Source organism: Pan troglodytes, chromosome 15 (genome assembly GCF_028858775.2).
Source record: "Pan troglodytes isolate AG18354 chromosome 15, NHGRI_mPanTro3-v2.0_pri, whole genome shotgun sequence".
In the NCBI taxonomy this organism is placed as follows: Eukaryota; Metazoa; Chordata; class Mammalia; order Primates; family Hominidae; genus Pan; species Pan troglodytes.
Genome location: NC_072413.2, coordinates 91322012 through 91343772, shown reverse-complemented (window position 1 = coordinate 91343772; position 21761 = coordinate 91322012). Strand labels below are relative to the sequence as shown.

General features: G+C 40.6%; 2 protein-coding genes across 6 annotated transcripts in view; one reads left to right on the top strand and one right to left on the bottom strand.

Annotated features, from left to right (window-relative positions):
• UNC79 (unc-79 homolog, NALCN channel complex subunit) overlaps positions 1–1670 on the bottom strand; it is a 374208-nt gene extending 372538 nt beyond the window's left edge. The window contains exon 1 of the mRNA XM_063793093.1: positions 1329–1670. The gene's annotated coding sequence lies outside the window, so the exon portion shown is untranslated. The remainder of the gene's footprint in view (positions 1–1328) is intronic.
• Positions 1671–1897: 227 nt separating this feature from the next.
• The window catches only part of BTBD7 (BTB domain containing 7), a 95534-nt gene continuing 75670 nt past the window's right edge, over positions 1898–21761 (top strand). For 4 of the 5 annotated variants that reach the window (XM_016926652.3, XM_016926651.3, XM_016926649.3 and 1 more), the window contains exon 1: positions 1898–2031. The gene's annotated coding sequence lies outside the window, so the exon portion shown is untranslated. Of the gene's footprint in view, positions 2032–2314; positions 2548–21761 lie in introns of those variants that run through there. The other variant, XM_063793094.1, reaches the window with a different exon arrangement.

The following is a 21761-nucleotide window of genomic DNA, read 5'->3' as shown; positions in this document are numbered from 1 at the left end:
ATCCCCCATATACTATATACGTGGGATTGGTTCCAGGACCCACCACATATACCCCAATCCAAGCATACTCAAGTCTGCCTGTCCGTCCTGTGGAACGTGAGTATAAGAAAAGTCAGCCCTCTCAATACGGTGTTTAGAATCCCATGTACCAGGTTGCATTGATCGATCCGCACAGTTCAAACCCGTGTTGTTCAAGTGTTAACTGTATTTAGCAAATTAAGACAAAGGTAAAATGATGGAAAATAACAGTAAATGGCTTGAATTTAGATAAGGTTCACTTACGCCTTTGGGGAAGTATAAAAGTGTGGAACAAGAGGTGGACACTCAGAGGTAATCATTGGCTCCAATTAGATGGACCTATTTCCTTTATATTTTCTCACTTTTCCATGCATTTCTTGTCTATCGCCCTGAGGCTGTATGTTCAACTGAAGTGACCCTTACCAGCTAGAGGGGAATTTCAGGCAACGGACTGCTACAATCTCTGCTACAATCTCCAAACCTTCAAGGATTGGGTAAGAGGGTGAAAAGGGTGAGATGGGTAAAGAAAATGAAGTAATACAAATTGGAAAGAGCTATCCTTTTCAAGGAAGTAAGGTGATGAAGAATGAGGGTGAGGAAAATACAAATCTGAAGCAAGTCCAGAGGAAAACAACAATGATATTGTCTCCAACTGAATATGAAAAGCATAAAATAATGGAGGATCAAGAGATGGTTAAAAACACATCACAAAATTCCAAATTGCTCTTATCCTTTGAAGCTTAGAGGTGGTTTCAGAACAACAACAACAAAAAACTGTGTGACACAAAACTTGTTAAACAATGGGTAGAGATTGAAAATGCAAATACAATACTTTCAAATAAATTCCCAGAGTTGCTAATGTCTATCAGAGGAAAAGGAGGTGTAACGGTGCCTCCTCACTGGGTTCAGAATGCCTGGGTCCTGATCTTGGCTTGCCTACTTGTTAGTATTTCTGAGCCTGTCTCCTTGGTTGTAAAACAGCAATAAAAACACCTATCCTGACTACCACAAAGGGTGGCTTTGGCGTTCAAATGAAACCATGTATCTCTCTGGAAAACTACAGTGCCCCATAAATACAGTATTTTTGTTATTGCATCGCTGAAATTATTGCAAACCCCCAAACAAGGGGCATCCAGGGAAGAGCGACTTGGCTCTCCCACGTGGCGACTGTGTGTTTTCATCAATTTTGTCCTTTGTTTACAGAGTATCTTGTTAAGGAAAACGTTTCAGTGTCTTAAAGATTATTTTTTAACCTACTACACAAGTAGCAAGGTGGTGCCTGTAAAAGTACCATGCAGACAAGTGCTTACGATAGACAAGTGCTCACTGCCAAGAAGCAGCCACCGGAATGCCAGGACTGTCAGCAATGACTTTCCGCGGAAGAGGAGTTCTCGAGAAAGATGCACTCATTGCATGCGACCACCCGAGGGACGCCGGCCGCCGAACGGAAACATGAATTCGTGGAAATGGCCATCTGGTGACGTAGTAGTGACACAGTTCTTATATTCTGATACATTTAATAATGTGTCACAATTCGCTGGACTAAGCAGGATGCTGCCACAAGAGGCAAACTCCCAGCGACCCGACGCCCGGCTCCCAGCCGACCAGCAAGAATAATGCGCGCGCACTCCGCTCCCATGGATCCAGCGAACACACCGCCCCCCACGCGGCCCGAATCGCGCGGCGACGTCGGGCCACGTGACCCTGAGCGCGACGACGGCAGGGGAGGGCGGGGGCTCCGGCCGGCTCCGCAGCGCCGCGCAGGCGCCCCAGGGCCGCGCCGAACCGAGCCCCTCCTGCTCCGTCTAGGAGTCAAAATGGCGGCGAGGGGAACCTGGAGCAGTCCCGGAGCCTGAGCCACTGACAGGAGAGGAGAGGGCGGCGGCGGCGGTGGGAGGAGGATGGCCGGGGGTGCTGGCGCCGGTGCGGACGGCGGTGCTGGTGGCGGCGGCGGCGGCGGAGGCGACGGCAGCGGTCCCAGCGGCAGCAGCAGCGGCGGGAGGAGCCTCCGGGGTGAGTGTCCCTTGGTGTCTCTGAGGCTGTGGAGCCGAGGCTGTGTCCGGTGTGGAGCGGGGCGTCCGGGAGAGGAAGGGGCTGTTCTTAGGCGTGGGGGCGCCGGGGCTGGGGCCAAGCCGCCGCGAGAGGCGCTGGGGCGCCGGGCGGGGAGGGGCCAGTCGTCCGTCTGGGGCTGAGGCGCGGCGGCGCCGGACTGGCCGGTCTCTGTGCGCTCCGAGGGGCGGGCTGGAGCGCGCCGCCGTCCCGGGGGCAGGGGCGCGAGGTGTGGCGCTCGGGGCGGGGAGAGCGGCCCGAGGGAGTCGCGACGGCAGCCCGGCCGGCTTTGGGCTCCGGGCGCCGAGGGGCGGGACCCGTCGCTCCCAGGACGCTGAGAAACCGCTCCCGAGACGGGGGCGCGTGTTTACCCGGGTGCGGGGTTGCGACCGCCAGGGGTGGGCGTGAGAGTGGCCGGCGGGGACTGGGAAGGGAGCAGGCCTGAGGACTGCTACTCCCAGGGGAAGTTAGATTGTCCGGGTAAGTTACTATTGCGGGATAAACCTGGAATTGAGCTTTGACAGGTTGGGAGGGAGACAATACCGAGTGTTTGATAAAGAAGAGGAGGCTGTGCTTGTTGGACTACTTGAATGGCAAAAAGTGTGCATATTTCAGTACCTTATTTGCACAGTGTTTGCTAGCTTTACCCCGAGGGCGAGAACTTTCTCACCGTTTTTCAAGAAACTCTGAGGAGTGGTGTTTCTCCTGTGAACTACAATTGCACGTCTTCACATACCAGCACAGATAATAAGTACTCTAGAGCAGGCCTAATTTACAGAAGCAGTCTTGGTTATCTTAACCAGAGCACTGTTAACTCTGCGAAAACATCTTACTGTAATGAGAAAGTAGACATTTTTACAGAATTACTTAGCTTTTTCAACTAACAACCTTTTTTGGGGGGGGGGGAGACGGAGTCTCGCTCTGTCACCCAGGCTGGAGAACAGTGGTGCGATCTCGACTCACTGCAACCTCCACCTCTCAGGTTCAAGCGATTCTCCTGTCTCAGCCTCCCAAGTAGCTGGGATTACAGGCGCCCGCTGCCACGCCCGGCTAGTTTTTGTATTTTTAGTAGAGACGTGGTTTCACCATGTTGGCCAGACTGGTCTCGAGCTCCTGACCTCTGGTGATCCGCCTGCCTCGTCCTCCCGAAGTACTGGGATTGCAGGCGTGAGCCACCGCGCCCGGTCTGGTCGACTAACAATCTTTTGTCCCTAATAGCATCTGTTTCCTTTAGATTGCTGAAATGAATTGCTTTCTTCCTGAAATGTGGAAGAAAGACTTGAAATTGCTTTGCAAGAATCATACGTTGTTAATAGCAACTGTTATTAGACTTGTCATGGAATTTTGGAGTCAGAAAAACTTTTAGAGATCTAAAGGTGTGAATATTGTTTTAGAGCCGGGAAACCAGACCCAGAGAGGCGAGTGACTTGTTGTGGATCCTACAGCTGGCGATGGATTAGACCAAAACTAAGATGTAGGCCTCTACACCCCATTACCCCATTTAGAGAGCTCGTTGTTACTACACTGCTGAGCTGCTTACTTTTCATTGATTGCATTCTTCACCATTCACTACCCACCCCTATCCATAGGGTTTTGGTGTAATAAAGTTGAAAGAGAAAATGAGAGCCTCTGTCTCATTCTGACAGCTACTTCAAGTAACTGATGAAGATTTTTTTTTTTTTTCCTAATCTGAACTTAATAAAAACGGAGTGATATTTCGTTTGGAGTTTTCTTAGGCTCATGACTACATTTTCACCCAGTTTTAGCATGGCTCATTCTTGCATGAATTCAGTAAAACTCATAGGTCAATATTCTGTCCCACAAAACCTGACTACTGTATTGTTTTGTGTCCCAACACCAGCATTTAAACAAGGTTTTTCTATCAGACTCTGATTTTAGGATTTAAAGCACCTGTGTTGATTTCTAGGTTACACTACCTAGTTTCCAGGTATCATCTTGAGTCGCAGCATTTTTATAGTGTGTCTCAGGTAAACCTTCAGAAGTGCAGTAATGCCAAAGTTATTCTGATTTCAGATTCTAGTCACGGAAGCTCACACATCCAAAATTACATAGGTGACTGTTGAAGGTCTGCTTTTTGTTTTGCATTAGATGAATGATGTGGAAGAAAGGAAAGAAACATAATATTAGGTTGGTGCAAAAGTAACTGCGGTTTTTGCCATTAACATATAGACTTTTCCCTCAAGTTCTTATTGGAAAGATCAGGTGTACCAACATGAGTCTCGAAGACAATCTAGTGAGTTCTACTAATGCAAAGAATGCTGTTGGTATACAGGGTAGAGAGAGATGAGTGAGACCCCAAGAGTCCAAAGAACGTGGGAAACTTCGGACTTGAGCTGGCCTATGAAAGTTTAGATTTACCGAGAGATTGTAGCAGTTACTTTGTGAGGAAAAAGCAAGAGTGTAAAGTGAAGATTAGCTTAGGGGGAGGGAAATAGAAGGAGACTAGGATGAGCTGACAACTGAATTTCCTGAGGAGAATGTTTTCGTTAGGAAACTTTAGTCAGTTGGAAAGCTATTTGTCCGTAGAAGAGTTTGAGTGCTGAATTGAGGAGATTTCTACTTTTATCCTGTTGTGCAAGGTATAGAGAGCCTTTGAAAGTTTGGAGGCCAGGGATTAATGTCGTAAACCAGGAAGGTAAACCTGTTAATGATCTACAGGTTAAGCTAGAGTGAGGAGAGAATGTAATGAACCAAGGAAGACGGTAGCTGCTGTAGTAACCCAAATAGGAGATCTTAGACCCGGATAAAGTCAGTAGGAAGGATTTGGATAGCAGATACCTGTGGGCTTAATTGTGGTAAAATCCACATACAATTTACCATCTTAACCATTTTTAAGTGTATAGTTCTGTGGCATAAGTACATTTACATTGTTGTGTAGCCATGCCATCACCACCATCCATCTGTAGAATTCTTTCATTTGGAGTTTTCTTAGGCTCATGACTACATATTTCTAAACCGAAACTGTCCATTTTCGCTTACCCCCAGCCCCTGGCACCCACAGTTCTACTGTCTCTTTTATTTTGACTACTGTAAGTACCACGTATAAGTGAAATTATACAGTATTTGTCCTTCTATATCTGGCTTATTTCACTTAGTATAATGTCATCAAGGTCCATCCATATTGTAGCATGTGTCACAATTTGCTTTCTTTTTAAGGCTGAATAATATTCCATTGTATGTTATTTTTATATTTTGTTAAGTGCCCATCAATGGGCACTTAAGTTGCATCCACATTTTGACTGTTGTGAATAAAGCTGCTGTGAACATGGATGTTAAAATATCTGAGTCTCTGCTTTCATTTATTTTATGGATTTTATATCCAGAAAATTTTACAACCCCACCAGCAGTGCACAAGCGTTCCAGTTTCTCTACATCTTCACCAATACTTGTTATTTGCTGTTTGGTTTTTTTTTTCCTAATATTCATCCTGATGAGTATGAAGTGATATTTCATTGTGTTTTTGGTTTGCATTTTTAAAAAATGATTGGTGATGTTAAGCATCTTTTCATGTGCTTATTGATCTTTTGTATTTTTTTAGAAAAATATTCACATTATTTCCCTGTTTTCTAATTAGGTTTGTTTTTTTGTTTTTGAGTTGTGGAAGTTACTTATGTATGCTGAATATCAATCCCTTATCAGACATGATTTGCAAATGTTTTCTCCCATTCTGTAGGCTGCCTTTTCACCCTGTTGATAGCGTCCTTTGATGTACACACAGTTTTTAATTTTGGTGAAATCCAGCTTACCTAGATTTTCTTTTGTTGCTTATGCTTTTGGTGTCATAGCCAAGAAATCATTATCAAATCCAATGTCAGGAAGCTTTTCCCCTATGTTTTCTTTCTTTTTTAAAGATAGATAGGTTCTGGGTCTGTCACCAAGGCTGGAGTGCACTAGTGTGATTATGGCTCACAGTAGCCTTGAACTCTGGTCTCAAACAGCCCTCACATCTCAGCCTCCCGAACAGCTGGGATGACAGGTGCGTACATCCACGCCTGGCTAAGTTTTTAAAATTTTCTGAGGAGATGGGGTCTCACTATGTTGCCCAGGCTGGTCTCGAACTTTTGGACTCAAGTGGTCCTCCCGCCTCAACCCAAGGTACTGGGATTACAGGTGTGAGCCACTGTGCCCAGCCTTTTTTTTTTTTTTTTTTAAAGAATTTTATAGTTCTGGCTCTTAATTTAGGTCTTTATGTGTGGATATCTATTACCATATACGTGGTTTTTGCATTACCATTTGTTGAGAAAACTGTCCATTTCCCATTAAATGGTCTTGGCACCTTTGTTGAAAATTATTCGACCACAAGTTTGAGGGTTTATTTCTGGGCTCTGTATTCTATTCCATTGGTCCATAAGTTTGTTTTTATGCCAATACCACTCTATTTTAATTACTGTAGTTTTATAGTAACTTTTGAAATCAAGAAGTGTGAGACTCCACTTTGTTCTTTTCAAGATTGTTTTGGTAGTTTGGGATTCCTTGAGATGCCGTATGAATTTTAGGATGGGTTTTTCTATTTCTGCAAAAAAATAGGCTATTAGTATTTTGTTAGGAATTGTATTGAATCTCTAGGTTGCTTTGGGTAATGTTGACATCTAAATACTGTCTTCCAGTCCATGAACATGGAATATCTTTCCATTTATTTGTGTCTTTATTTCGGCAGTGTTTTTTAGTTTTCAGTGTAAAAGTCTTTTGTCTCCTTGTCTAAGTTTATTCCTAAGTATTTTATTCTTTTTGATGTGATTGTAGATAGGATTCTTGTCTTAATTTCTCTTTTGGATTGTTCATTGTTAATGTTTAAGAATGCAACTCATTTTTGTGTGTTAACTTTGTATCCTACAACTTTACTGATTTATTAGTTCTAATAGTTTTTTTGTGTGTGGAATCTTTTTTGTGGAGTTTTCTGCATATAGGATCGTGTCATTTGCAAACAGTTAATTTACTTCTTGCTTTCGAATTTGGATGCCTTTTATTTTTTTCCTTGCCTAATCTCAGCTAGGACTTCCGGTACTGTGTCGACTAGAGGTGGTAAAAGCAGGCATCCTTGGCTTGTTCCTGATCTTAGAGGAAACGTTTTGAGTCTTTCCCTGTTGAATATGATACTAACATGAGTTTTTTATATAAGACCTTGATTATGTTCAGGTAGTTTCTTTATATGCCTGGTTTGTTGAGTGTTTTAACAGGTGTATTTTAAGAAAAATCATTTGTGGGTGCTGAAAAGAAAGAATTTCTAGCCTGGTGAGTGAGAGAATCCTGGTGTCATTGACAGAATAATATATTATCATGAAGTTGATGTTTTAGGCATCATCTTTGTACATTTACAGACCTGTTTTGATTGAATAAAAATAATACTATAGTTATTTAGTGGGGAAGACTGACATTACTCAAATAATTATGCAGATGTATGTCTGAATAACTATAGTACAACTGGCTCACATTTGTATTTCTAGTATCTAGCGCAGTGCCTGGCACAGGGGCATTCAGTGAAGTTGCTAATTGAATCAAGAAGCAGAAGAGTAAGGTTTAACCCAGTAAAGTAAAAAACATATTGTTTATTATATAATTTTTTAATGGAAATAATGTTTATTTTTATTTTACCACTTTTTAATTTTCTTGAGACAGAGTCTCACTTTGACAGCGGGCTGAGCGCAGTGGTGCAGTCATGACTCACTGCTGCCTTCGCCTCCTGGGCTTCAGCGAGCCTCCTGCCTCAGCCTCCCAAGTAGCTGGGACTACAGGCACGTGCCACCATGCCTGGCTAATTTTTGTTGTGAGAGACAGGGCCTTGCAGTGTTACCTAGGCTTTATTTAAAACCATTTTCCCTGTTAACCCAGTCTTGGTACAATGGTAATAAAGCAAAATCAAAGTTCACCACTCTAGAAGAATTAGGCAAGTGACTTTTTCTAAAACAGGTATAGTATCATTATTAAAGTGAGGTAACAGTTTTTCTTTTGACTTTTTTTTTTTTTTAGACAGAGTTTTGCTCTGTCGCCCAGGCTGGAGTGCAATGGCGTGATCCTGGCTCACTGCAACTGCTGCCTCCCAGGTTCAAGCGATTCTCTCCTGCCTCAGCCTCCCAAGTAGCTGGGACTGTAGGTACGCGCCACCACACCTGGCTGATTTTTGTATTTTTAGTAGAGACAGGGTTTCGCCCCATTGGCCAGGCTGGTCTCAAACTCCTTACATAAGGTGATCCACCCGCCTCAGCCTCCTGAGCTAATTGCTGGGATTATAGACGTGAGCTACCATGTCTGGCCCAGTTTTCTTTTTGGGTGAATGCTAGTGGAAGTTAGTTATCAGAATCCACAGTTTCAGAAGGAGGCTTTTTGCTTTGTCGCCTAAGCTGCAGTGGTGCGATCACGGCTCACCAGAACCTCAACTACCTGGGCTCAAGCAGTCTTTCCACCTCAGCCTCCTGAGCACCTGGGACTATGGGCATGTGCCACTATGCCTGGCTAACTTTTGTACTTTTTCTAGAGATGGGGTTTCACTGTGCTGCCCAGGCTGGTCTCGAACTCCAAGACTCCAGCAGTCCTCCAACCTTGGCCTCCCAAAGTGCTGGGATTATAGGTGTGAGCCACCATGCCCAGCTGAGGCATAATTTCAACGAAACTTTTCAAGTGTCTGCTGATTCCAGATTTATAATGAAATTTGAACATTCAGCACTTATTTGCAGAACAAGTTCAAAAGTTAAGAACCACCACGCTGTGGTGGTTTTTTGTTTTTGTTTTTTTAATTTTAAAATTTTGGACAGTTTGTAAATTTGACATCACAAATTGAATCTTTCAGATACCCTTACTATTTCAAATAATATAGTAACTTTAGAAACATAATATACTTAGTATTATAAATTGACATTAAATCCATGTCATTGTGTGACATGTGAGCATTATGTTAAGATTGAAATAGATGGGGACACTTGGAATAGCTAGGAAACACTTTAATCCAATACACAGAACATTCTTTAAGTTACAGGATTCAAAATAGTTCCCTTTTAGAGCATCGTTGGGGTTTTTAGATATAGTTGTGATATAATAGAACACCAGACTGGGAATCAAACCTCCATTTAGATTCTGACTGATGTTTATAGTTTTATGATCTTAAAGCAAGTCACTTAACCTATCTGAAGATTAATTTTCTCATCTGTTAAAATAGGTATGGAAATCTTGAAGCTTTTCTACCTTGTATGTATTTTTTTACTCCATTCTTCCCCTCTCTATTGCCACTCCCTTATTAGTCTGGACTACGTATTAAACAGCCTGCCAGCTAAGTCTCTGCAACTTGTTCTCCCACTGTACCTCTCCATCTCTGGCTATTCTCTATATTACTATGACAATTATGTTCTTAAAAAAACAGGCCAGACACGATGGCTCACACCTGTAATCCCAGCACTTTGGGAGGCTGAGGTGGGCGGATCACCTGAGGTCGGCGGATCACCTGAGGTCAGGAGTTCAAGACCGTCTGGCCAACATGGCGAAACCCCATCTCTACTAAAGATACAAAAATCTGGTGTGGTGGCAGGTGCCTATAATCCCAGCTACTTGGGAGGCTGAGGTGGGAGAATCGCTTGTCCCCAGGAGGCGGAGGTTGCAGTGAGCCAAGATTGCGCCACTGCACTTCAGCCTGGGTGATAGAGCTAGACTCTGTCTCAAAAAAAAAAAAAAATTGGAGCATGCTGCTTCTCTACTTAAAATACCTTTGTTAACTTCCCTTGTCAATAAAGTCCAGACTCACAAGAGTTTATAGAATGTGTTCAACCTTAGGTCTCCTGTCACTCCAGCCATGCTGTTTCTTGTTCCCTGTGCCTCTGTCTTGTGTGTGTTTATCCCATTGTTTGGAGTTCTTATTCTTTGCCTATTCTGTTAGCTGCCCATCTAATGTCTACTTTTCTCTTCTTTCCTAACAGAAATCTGCTTTTGTTCATGCATGCAGCAGACTTGGAGAAGCTGATTTGTCACCACCTCCAGTAGTAGAGTTCCATTAGTTCAAACCAGTCAAATCATGGCATTTCCCTGTAAACTCTTATTTGTACCAATCAGATTTGAAGGGAAGTAGACATTCTATTTCTGGGGGAGAAGATTCTTTCCTCTCTTGTATGTGAACAAGGGAACACAAGGCCCCTATTGCTACCGACAGCTGTCTTGGGATCACAAGGGATGAAGCACTTCCTGAAGATGGCAGATCAGAGAGGTAGAGGGTATCTGGATCCTTGGTAACATCATTTAACCACATATTTTATTGGGCCTGGAGCCATCCCCACCACAGGACTTCTCATGACAGATAATTTTCTTAATGTTTCAGACAGTTCTTTGGAGTTATTTGCCATCAAAAATCTCTTTATTTTTATTTATTTATTTTTTTTTTTTTTTGAGACAGGGTCTCGCTCTGTCACCCAGGCTGGAGTGCAGTGATACAATCACAGCTCACTCCAACCTTGACCTCTTGGGTTCAGCAGTCCTCCTGCTTCAGGCTTCTGAGAAGTAGCCACCACACCTGGCTACTTTAAAAAAATTATTTGTAGAGGCAGGGTCTCCCTGTATTGCCCAGGCGTCTTGAACTCCTGGTCTCAAGTGATCCTCCCACCTCAGTCTCCCAAAGTGTTGGGATTACAGGTGTGAACCACTGCACCTGGCCCAAAATCTCTTGATTGATACAGTCCTCTTTATTTTTCAAGATCAAGTTATGATACCTTTACCAACAGTCATACATTCTTTTGGAACTTTGCACAATAGTCATATGTTCTTTTAGAACTTTACACTTCTATTCTTTATTGCCCTGTATTATAACTGCTTGTATGCCTGACTCCTCTACATGACTGTATGGTTTGAACCAAAGTGTACGGGATGTTGCACAATGTCTAATAGTGTCACACAACAAGTAATAGGTATTCAGTAAGTGAGTTAAGATGAAATAGTAACATGAAAGAGTGCTTTGAAAGCAGTTTTTTAAAGAGTTTCTGTTCTGCTAATTGTAAGCCATTTTTTAAATAAACATGACGTGTGGTGTTGTCTTTAAAGTAAAAATGGAAAAACCAGTGAGATCAGACATTGTTTTTTGCTTGCCCCTCATTATTACCTAGACATTTTCATTTAGATAAAAACTATGTCAGTCTCCTGGCTGTAGTCCTTTATGGAAGGAGCAATATTACATTTAGGTCTGTTTCATCTGGGATTCAATTGTGAATTATTCTTTAGAGAAAAATTCTATAATATGCTTCATGAGACCTATTCTTGTCTTCAGACTTGCCTAAAATATTTTTTGCTTGCTTAAGACCAGACGTGAGAATTTTCTTGTAAGCAGAAAGCTTTGTGACGGAACTGGATGAGTTTGTAGTGAATGTTAGTGATAGCTTATGACAGAAGTCTCATAGCCTCAATTGCAGAGTCATAGTTCTGTCACATGCTTCAACAATAATGTCTGATAAGGGAGGAAGGATGGGGAAGAAGAGTTACAATTTACTAACTCTATATATTTCATCATTTATTGGCTTTGGTCAAATAAATTAAACATTAACATAGTAATTTGTAGGGTTAAAAAAATTTTTTTTTTTCTATTCGCGTTCTTGCTATGTTCCCCAGGCTGGTTCCAAACTCCTGGGCTCAAGCGATCCTCAAGCCTTCTGAGTAATTGAGATTGCCACACCCAGCTTTGCAGTGTTTGTTTTTTTTAAGAGACAGGATACTCATTCTGTGCCCAGGCTGGAGTGCAGTGGCCCTATCATAGCTCACCGCAGCCTCAAACTCATAGGCTCAAGAGATTGTCCTGCCTCAGCCACCTGAGTAGCTAGGGCAGCAGGCACACGCCATCATGCTCAGCTAATTTTTAAACATTTTTTTTTGTAGAGATGGGGTCCTGCTGTGTTGCCCAGGCTGGTCTTGAACTCCTGGCCTCAAGCAATTCCTCCCATCTTGGCTTCCCAAAGCACTGGAATTATAGGCATGAGCCACATCACCCAGCGTTGTAGTTATTTTTAAAATGAAGACAAGAGGAATAGAGTATACCTTTAAAAATATATGATACTGTGTATTGGATGATTCTGAAAGGATGTATTTGCCTATGAAGAAAAACCTTCTTGTTTTGATGTCTGGTTGTTAGCTTTTTACTTTACTAAAGCCCAGTTAACTTTTCTGTGCTTTAGTTCCACATCTGTAAAATTACTCATTTTATATTTCTCTATCCACTTTGAAAATTAAGTAAATGCTCTTTGAATTTCAACTTTTAATTATTTAAGCCAAGATCTCTCTTCTGTATTTTTTATGTGTTCTTTATGTCTGTGGGCTTACTAATTCTTGAATTTAAAAAAATCATTTAAATCAAGCAATAGTAATAGTATATGTTTAAGCATATAGTGTATGTTTTTAAATAAATAAGCAGGCTGGGTTTTAGTGGCTCACCCCTGTAATCCCAACACTTTAGGAGGCCAAGGCAAAAGGATCACTTGAGTCCTGGAATTCAAGACCAGTCTGGGCAACATAGCGAGATCACACCTCTACAAAAAAAAAAAGTTTAAAAATTAGCCAGGTATAGTGGTATGTACCTGTAGTTCTTAGCTATTCGAGAGGCTGAGGTGGAAGGATCGCTTGAGCCCAGAAATTTGAGGTTATGGTGAGTAGCGATCACCCCACTGCACTCCAGCCTGGTTGACAGAATGAGACCCTGTCTCTAAAAAATAAAAATAAGCAATAGCATATTTTTTTAAAAAACAACAAACAACTCTTTTAAGTCCAAATTCCTTTTCGGATCCTATGGCTCATATCTTGTCACTGACTGCTGCACTCTATATAGAAATACTTTTATTTCCTTCAGGAATCCAGTTTTGTTCTCTCCGAGGGCCTTCTCATAGTTAGTACCCACTGCTGTTTGGAGCATTATTTTGGCATTCTTCCCGCTCCTTCTATTATTTTCACCAAGAAAAGAGGAAAGCTCACACTTTCTGTTGTCAGTCTTGGATATCATCCCAAATGTCACTTTCTCAAGAATCGTTTAAGATAAACAGTTGTATTATCAGACACAAAGAAGATTTAAAAAAAAAAATTGCCCAAGATCATACAGTTTAGAAATGGCAGAGTCAGATCCAAACTTGGGCAGTTTTGCTACAGAAGTCTTTATCGCCACTGATTTATGCTTCCCCTACATTGTAATTGCCTGTTCAACAGTTTGCCCCACTATGAGCACCTTTGGGGTATTGTTTGCTTGTTTGTTTGTGACGGAGTCTTGCTCTGTAGCCCAGGCTGGAGTGCCATGGCGCGATCTCAGCTCACTGCAACCTCCACCTCCCGGGTTCAAGCGATTTTCCTGCCTCAGCCTCCCGAGCAGCTGGGATTACAGGCACGCACCACCACGTCCAGCTAATTTTTGTATTTTTAGTAGAGACGGGGTTTCACCATGTTGGCCAGGCTGGTCTTGAACTCCTGACCTCAAGCAATCCACCCGCCTAGGCCTCTGAAAGTGCTGGGATTATAGGTGTGAGCCACCGCCCCCTTAAAAGAAGCACCTTTGGAGGAAAAATTATGCCTGTCTTGTTCATTGTTATATCCCCATGTGCTTAGCACATACTAGGTGCTCAGAAAATATTTAAATGAATGAAAATTCTTATTTGAGGGAGAGAGTGTTTTGATTAAATTCTTCTCAGTACCTTTCATGTAGTGTGTGTGTCAGTAAATGCAGTAATGTTTTCATGCCTACTTATTATACAAAGTGAAATTTTTATGATCAAGTTAATCATGGTTACAAGCTCATTTTTTATAACCTCTCTTAATTCCTTTTTGCCCTATACTGCGTAACAGTATCACTTTGCAACTGTAAAAACTAGGGCTTTGTAGGCCTCTTTCTCATATTATCCCTCTGTGAACTGTTAAAATATAGATCATTTGTAATTCGTTTCTAAAGGGTATGTAGGAAATTGTATAAAATAAAATTATACTAGTAGATGGACTCTGATCATTTATACTGTTTAACCTTTTAACAAATTACAGAGGTGTAATTTCTCTGTGTGTAGAGGTTTTTTAAAGTATCCCATATTTTAAACCTTGACTGTTACCTCAAAAAAAAGAAAAGTGGTTTATCTGTGTCCAATAGTCACATGGTGGATAATGATGTAAGGCATGCACATTGTGTTCATGTGTTTGTTGGAGAAGTTGGAATGTCATTATACTTCAGTAGACTTTTCAAATTAAAAATCTGAAAGCTACTTCTAGCTGTAATTCTGCTGTAATTCTCAATCAGGTCAGTAGACAGAGAACCAAAAAAGTCTTCCTCCTCTCTGAATGTTCTTGCCAAAGGCTGACTTCTTTGATTAATCTTTCTTTTCTGTGTTCCTTACACTCTGTTACAGGGCTTCTCAACCTTGGCACTCTTGACATTTGGGGCCAGGTAATTCTTTGTTGTGGAGGACTGTCCTGTGCCTTGTGAAATGTTTAGCAGCATCCTTGGCTTCTACCTGTTAGAGGCAAATAGTACACTTCCCCTTTCCCCTCTCCAGTTGTGGCAATTTAAAATGTCTCCAGACATTGTCAAGTGTGGGGGTTAGGGAGGGTGGAAGGGGAGAACAATCACCCCAGTTGAAAATTACAGCTTTCCTACATCATTCTGTCCACTTACTCATTTGTTTTAATATCTTCCCCTCCCTCTCACACTTACCTTTTCAGACTTCCTGCCTCTCTGCTACTGCCTCATTTCTCTGAACCTTTTTGCAGCCATACTTCTAAAAAAGAATTGTAAAACATCTGTTCTCTCCAAGTTTTCACTTGCAGTTCAGTTTCCTCTTTTGAATTCTATTGAGACCACATTTTTCTAGTTTTCCTCTATCTCTCTGGCCGTTCCATTTTTATTTTCTTTATCAGCTCTACCTAGTTGGACAATGGCATCATCTTTGCCCCTTTCTTTCTTGTTCCCTGTTATTCAACTCTCAAGTCTTCCTTTCTTGCCTTATTTCCTAGTGCTTAATGTTGTCTCTCATATGTGTTGTCCTATTCATTTTTATTTTTTTTGGTAAGAACACAATATGAGATCTACCCTTTCAACAAATTTTTAAGTATACAATACATTATTGTTGACTATAGGTACAGTGTTGTACAGTAGATCTCTAGAGCTTACTCATTTTGCTTAACTGAAACTGTATGCCCGTTGATTAATAAGTCTGCATTTCCCCCCAGCCCCTGACAACTACCGTTTCACTCTTCGATTCTATGAATTTGATTATTTTAGATACTCACTTATCATTCTGGGTAATGACCAGGCCTAGATAAAGACCTCATATAAGTGGAATTATGTAGTATTTGTCTTTCTGTGACTGGCTTATTTTACTTAGCATAATGTCTTCAAGGTTCATCCATGTTGTCACCATATTTCCTTCTTCTCTGAGGCCAAATAGTATTCCATTTATGTATTTACCACATTTTCTTTATTCATTCATCTGTCAATGGATATTTAGGTTGTTTCCACATCTTGGCTGTTGTGATATCTATTAATTGTTAAGCTGGTCTCTGTATTGAAATCTCCTTGCCTATATTTCTCCATAGTTTAACATCCTGCAAGGACCAGAGCAGATTTTGTCTGTTGTTTTTTGGTTTTGGTTGTTGTTATTGTTAGAGACAGTGTCTCATTCTGTTGTCCAGGCTGTAGTGCAGTGGTGCAGTCATGGCTCACTGCTCACTGTAACCTCAAATGCCTGGACTCAAGTGATCCCTCATCTCAGCCTCCGGAGTAGCTGAGACTGCAGGCACACACTATCACACTTGGCGAATTTTTCTGTTTTTTGTAACAGCCTGTTGCCCAGGCTGATCTCAAACTCCTGGGCTCAAGCAATCTGCCCACCTCGGCCTCCTGAAGTGCTGGGTTTACAGGCGTGAGCCCCCACATCTAGCTTGCACCTCATTTATTAAGGGTTCGTTATGAGCCAGGCACTCTTTAAGGTCTTTGGACTATATAGTTACTGAAATAAGACACAGTCCCAGTACTCCAAGAACTTAGTCTGTTTGAGGACATGGAAATCTTAATTCATTGCTCTTACAGAGTGAGTATGGAAATTGAAGTGTATCCCAAACTTTCTGGTAGCATATAGGAAAGGGATGATTTCTCAGTTTGATGTAAACCTCATTCAAGTGCCACTTCTTACATGCAGGCTATCCTGGTCACTACCCAGTCTGATTTGTGTTTTTATACTCTCCTTTACTCAGTTCTCTTTCTTTTCCAGCCCCTAAATCATCAGCATTTCCTATGACTCAACACTTAGCTTTTCATTCATTCTTCTAGATCCTTTTCTTTAGGAAATGGATTTAGTTTCAAGGGTTCAGCTGAAACTTTCAAATTTGTAGTAGCTCCAACAAAACATTTTATTGTGAAGTAATACACATACAAAGTACATTAAATAAATTTAACTTAAAAAAACATTATTTTAAAGCTGACATCACTCTGGCCATGAAATAGAGCACTGTAAGTATTCCAAAAGCCCCCCTCATGCCTCTTCCCAATCATAACCACTTTCTTCCTCCTTTTAAAGGTTACTTCTATTCTGATCTTTATGGTAATTTCCTTGCAGATTTTTAAAAATAGCTTTATTCTTGATTACCAGCTGAATATTTATCCCAAAACAATATAATGCCATTTTGGGAGGACAGTAGAGAAAGACATTTTATCATATCCCGTTTTGTCCCTGTATTGGAATCCGCAAGATCACCCCCAGGTTTGGTGAGGAGGAAGCACAGAACTCAACATATAGTATGACTCAGCTAAGAGTTACTACAGCAAAAAAAATACAAAGCGAAAATGCCCATGGGGCAACGTCCAGAGGAAACCAGGCACAAGCTTCAAGAGTCTTATCCCAGTGAAGCCGCGTAGGATGCATTGACTTGTGACAATCCTTGTGAAATGTTGTCTTCCAGGGAAGCTTATAAGAGACTCACTGCCCAGGGTGTTTATTGGGGTATAATCACATAGGTACCCTCTGTCTAGCTTGTACCAAATTCCAAGCTCCCAGAAGGAAAGCAGATATTCAGCATAAACCATATTGTTTGCACAAACAGTTTAGGCATAGTAAATCACCCTTATTAAATAGTCAGGGAATTATGGGAACACTCCCAAAATCCAATTTCCCAGAGACCTGCCAGGGCCATCTTTGCATGCAGGCCTTTCTAAAGATAGCAGTCCTAGGCCTGCTATGTTGTCTTTTTGGCATAGTACCTTTTGCTGTTTCTGAATTCAAAATTTAAATAAGTAAAAAATCAATTATCACTTTATATTATGTTCTTTTTTTCTCCACCTGTTGTTTTCTTTCCTAATGTATCAAGATTAGCTGGGTGTGGTAGTGTGTGCCTCTGTAGTCTCAGCTACTTGGGAGGCTGAGGCAGGAGAATCTGTTTGTAAGCCCAGGAGTTCATAGCTGTAGTGCACAATAATTGCACTTATGATTAACCACTGCACTCCAGCCTGGGCGACATACCAAACCCTGTTTCTTTTTTTAAAAAAAAAGTATCAACATTAGCTCAGTGCAAAGGTTGACTACTATGATATGATTGAAAGTATATTCCGGCCGGGCGCAGTGGCTCACGCCTATAATCCCAGCACTTTGGGAGGCTGAGGCAGGCAGATCACTTAAGGTCAGGAGTTCGAGACCAGCCTGGCCAACATAGTGAAGCCCCATCTCTACTAAAAATAAAAAATTAGTTGGGTGTGGTGGCACATGGCTGTAATCTCAGCCGCTCGGGAGGCTGAGGCAGGGTAATCGCTTGAACCCAAGAGGCAAAGGTTGCAATGAGCTGAGATCATACCACTGCACTCTTTCTTATGAAGGTTTCTGTGATTAAGTTTGGAAAGGATGAATTAAACAAAGTTAAACAGATTTCTTAACTACAGGACTCTTAGCCTTTTCACAGGAATGTGCATGACTTGGTGACTGCCTACATGTCCTGCCTCATCTCACGTTTTTTTTCCCTGACCCACTTTGCTTACTCTGCCCAGATTTAATCTAGTACTAAGGATCAAATTACAATTGTCTGTGTTACGTGGGCATTTTCTCAGTTTGCCACAGCAATATTATGATCACTTTACCATCTTGAATATGGACTGTCCCTCCATCTCTGCTCAATTACTGTGTCAGAGCAAGCAAACGTTTTTACTATTTCATTCATAGATTCAGCAAAATTTGTTAAGCACCTACTATATTTGCCAGACACAGTTCTAGGCACTGGAGATACAACAGTGAATAAAAGAAAAACCCCGACCTTATATAGTTTACCTTATAGTGGGGAGTGGAAAAAGGGAACAATAATTAAAAATACATGTTATGCCCAGTATGGTGGCTCACACCTGTAATCCTTAAACTCTGAGAGGCCAAAGTGGGAGGATCACTTGAGGCCAAGAGTTCAAGACCAACCTTTATAGCACACCAAGACCTCAACAGAAAAAATAAAAATAAATTAGCTGGGCACAGTGGTGCGTACTGTAGTCCCAGTTATTCGGGAGGATCACTTGAGCCCAGGAGTTTGAAGCTACAGTGAGCTATGATCGTGCCACCACACTTCAGCCTGAGTGACAGAGTGAGACTGTCTCTATTTTTTAAAAAAAATTAAAAAAAAAAAAAAAAAGACTGGGCATGGTGGCTTGCACCTGTAATCCTAGCACTTTGGGGAGGCCAAGGCGGGTAGATCACCTGAAGTCATGAGTTTGAGACCAGCCTGGCCAACATGGTGAAACCCTGTCTCTACTAAAAATACAAAAAAATTAGCTGGGCATGGTGGCAGATGCCTGTAATCCCAGCTACTCGGGAGGCTGAGGCAGGAGAATTGCTTGAACCCGGGAGGCAGAGGTTGCAGTGAGCCGAGATCACACCATTGCACTCCATCCTGGGCAACAAGAGCAAAACTCCATCTCAAAAAAAAAAAAAAAATACATTTTGCTCCTAGGCATATACTTAAGAGAAGTGGAAGTACATGTCTACACAACTTGTACAAATGTTTGTAACAGCATTATTCATAATAACCAAAAAGTGGAAACAACCCAAATGTCCATCAATGGATGGATGGATGAATGAATAAATCAAATACAATGTGGTATATCCATACAATGAAATATTATACAGCAAATAAAGAGGAATAAAGTAGTACTGATAAATGCTACAATGTGGATGGACCTTGAAAACATCATGCTAAAGTGAAAGAAGCCAGTCACAAAAGCCCACATTATTATATGATCCCATTTATATAAAATGTCCAAAATAATACAGGTAGAAATTAGATTAGTAGTTGCCTAGGATTGGGGAATTGAGGTGAGTGACTGCTAATGGAACTTCTTTTAGGGGGTGATGAAAATGTTCTAGATGTCAGAACCACTGATGGCTGCACAGACGTATCTACAAGTAACATAGTGTCAGTTAAGCACAATATTCTCAAGAAATTCAGTAAAAAGTCAAGCCTAACATTGTACACCTCAATGGCTAACAAAAGCATCCTCCAGTTATTTGGAAAATTTATCCATCTCGCTTCCTAGCAACAGCAGGTAATTGAGTTAGCTTAATACTTAGGACTTAATAAAATGTTAAATGTTAGTATACCAAATGACTTGAAACAATAATAACTGTGTTATAAACTCTTAATTTAATGTTAACTTCCTCCTTAATAGAAGAATATTTACCCACATACTCTAATTTGGAGATTACAACACAAATTGAAAGCACTTTCTCAAATATTGTCCTAACTGCTTAAATATTTATATATAAATTAGTTTTCTATGTAAAAATGTTTGCAGTAAGAAGGAGGAAACCCAGAAGTTACAAAGGAAAAGACAGAGTTGTCTATATGAAAAATTTAAACATTTATGACAAAAGCTATCATAGTTTTAAAAGGCCCATATGAATATTTTCCGTTTATTATAGAAAATGTTGCAAATTTGTAAAACGAACAGCCAAATAGAAAAATGGGCAAAGAATATAAAGCAACATGGGGACTAATGAATATCAGTTTGTTAATTTTTAAGAGATTAAAATAGCAATGGCATAATTTTTCCTCCATCAGATTGCAAAGATGAATAATGTCCAGCATTTTGGACATTCTCATGCAAAGCTGATAGGAGTGTAAATTGCAACTCTTCTGACAATATGTCTTCAAATTAGAAACATGTATATCCTTTAACCCAAGAATCTTCTTGAAATTTATTCTAATGACATAATTTAGACTGGGCAGAGTGGGCAAAGATATGTGTAAAAGAATTGCAGTGCTATTTATAATATTGAAAAATTGGATGTGACCCTCAGTATGGATTTGGTTAAGTAAATTATTACATATCTATACAACACAGTTCTATGTAGGAATTTTTTTAAGGTAAAGTAAAATTTTGTGTGTGGCCATATTTTTGCAACCTTGCTATATTATGAAATGAAAATAGTTTTGTATAAAACTGTCACCTGGCCAAATTTTAAATTTTGATATACATATGAGTGCATAATAGTTTTTAATTTTAGGATTTAGTGTAAATTTAGTTTTCATAAATAAGATAGTCATATCCACATTTAAAATTTTTTTCTAATAATTCAGTATCTCTTTTAATGATTTCTTCACTGGTTTGGGTTTTCCTACCCTGTTTAAGAATGATAATCTACAAGACTTCCCTACTGACTACTCTGGGTTTGTTACTCTTTGGAGATTATGTTTTTTAAATCATTTAAACAGCTAAGAGATAACAGATTTCAGACCTTGCTTACTATGCATTTATAGCAGATATTTTATTTAAGAAGTATTTCATGACTAGAAATACTACAAGAACACTAAGAATATAGTTTCAGCCAGGTGAGGTGGCTCATGCTTTGTAATCCCAGTGCTTTGCAAAGCTGAGGCAGGAAGGTCACTTGAGGCTAGGAGTTCAAGACCAGCCTGGGCAACATAGTGAGACCCGTCTGTACCAAAAAAAAAAAAAAATTTTTGTTGTTCATTAGCTGGGCACGCTGGCACACACCTATAGTCCTAGCTACTTGGGAGGCTGGGGCAGGAGGATTGCTTGAGCCCAGGAGTTGGAGGCTGCAATGAGCTATGAGTGAACTACTATACTCTAGCCTAGACAACAGAGCAGGACCCTTTCTCAAATTAAAATAAATGTGTGTGTATATATGTGTGATGTGTGTGTGTGTGTGTGTGTGTGTGTAGTTTCATTTTAGGATAAGTCAAAAATTCAGATACTTTCCTCTTCACTAGACTCAAAATTCTAAGAACCATACTCACCTCATTTCTCTGTATTTCCATCATTTTCTAGTTTGAAAAATTATTCTAGATTGTTGCATATATTAGTGGAATGTGATGTACTTTTATATTTTAAAAATGCATTTTTAATGGGGAAAAAGTATCAGCAGGGGACTGACAGCTGTTATGAATTATAATAGGTTATATTAGAAAAAAACCACATGGCTTAATAAGATTCTCCTAACAAAACCCTAACAACTAACTAATCTTCATTTGCAGTAATGCAATGGAATTTTATAGAAAATGTCAATTTAAAGATTTTCATTTAACATGAATAGAAATGTTTTCTGACTTGACTATTTTTGGTGGTGGGTGGATAAGGGAAAAGACTATTTTTAACTACAGGTCCACATTCTCTTACTTATAATTTGAAATCCCAAAAGTTCTGAAAACTATTTTAGGGGTTATGGGAGGACTTAATTTGATGGCAAACACTGACATGACCCAGATTT